Genomic DNA, 1,399 nt, shown 5'->3' on the forward strand with positions numbered 1-1,399 from the left:
TTAGGTGTTCTTGGAGGTCCTTGGTTCCATCATACTTCATGTCCGTGGGTTTGTCAAAACCCTTAGGGGGTTTTGCTTTTAGGATTCTTTAAGTGAAGGGAGTAGCTCCCATGATTACGTGATCGTTTCTTGTGGGTTTAGCTTCTCAGTGTCGTCGGTTGTCGTTGGTGTCGTATCGAGGACTCGGGTCGCGAGAGACGCTACGGTTGTGTCTCTTGCCGTGTCACCGTTCGGGTGACCTAGCATGTCTTCCACCGTTCGCGCCGTTATGATGTCTTTGGTCGCAAGAGGTGCTGCAATCGTATCTCCTGTTATGTCGCCGTTCGAGCGATATGCTATGTCTGGCTTTGTGGCGGGACTTTGATCGGGACGTTGCGTGGCTTCCATCCTCAATGTGGTGTTTTTCCTTAATTGGGACTCGTCCTTCGAGTTCTTGTACTCGGAGACAAAGGTCTTGGATTATTTGAGCTGCTTTTTCTCCCAAGTTTTTGGCGATCAGTATTTTAGGACCGTTCTCCTTGTTTTGCGCCGGGGTCTGAGGAATAGTGCTTGCTATCCTTCCATGGGTTGTAGTCTCTTGGTATTCGGGGGTTGGGTTCCTCGTTCGGGAGTTATCATGGTGGCTCGGGGATCGCTCCTCGAAGGTGTACACCATTCCACGACGATGTTTGCAAGTCCCCACAGACGGCGCCAATGTACTGGAAGCCTCTGGTACGGGTTGAGAAGTAGATTGGGAACTTGTAGGTCGAGGCGAATGTCGGATTATCTGACTGGAGCAATGGGGGGTGGTACCTGCAAAGACACTCCGATGCTCAAGTCAGAATGGATCTGAGAGGTATAAGGCGTGTAAAGCGAATGACATACCTGAGGAGGCCCGGGGCTCCCCTTTATATAGGTGATGGTAAATATCTTATCTTATCTTATTCGGGTAAGATAAGGGAGGTATTTGAATTTGATTGTTGGTTAGGAGTTCTAGTGGGCCGGTTCCGAACCTTCTAAAAAGACCGGCAGGTCAGACCCGGATAACCGGATTTAGAGACCGTTCTGGGTGTGGGGTCCGTGGACCGGATCCGTAACAAACATTTATTAAATTATTACATATTGTAATAATTGATGATTATTAAATAAATTACTAATTTTTAATTATTATAATTAATACAAAAATTATTTATATATACAAGATATCAAAGATATTTTGTAATATATTCTTCAATATGTATGATGTCATATTTTCTCATTTTTTTCTTTTTTAAATTATACATTAAAAAGAACATATGAATAATTAAAATATTTTTTTTAAAAATATTTAAAATGAACAATATTTTATTATAAATACATCTATCCTAACTATTAACATTAATAATTCTATTTTTTTAAAATATTTCAAATAAAACCAAAA

The sequence above is a fragment of the Arachis ipaensis genome, chromosome B05, assembly GCF_000816755.2.
Source record: "Arachis ipaensis cultivar K30076 chromosome B05, Araip1.1, whole genome shotgun sequence".
Classification (NCBI taxonomy): Eukaryota; Viridiplantae; Streptophyta; class Magnoliopsida; order Fabales; family Fabaceae; genus Arachis; species Arachis ipaensis.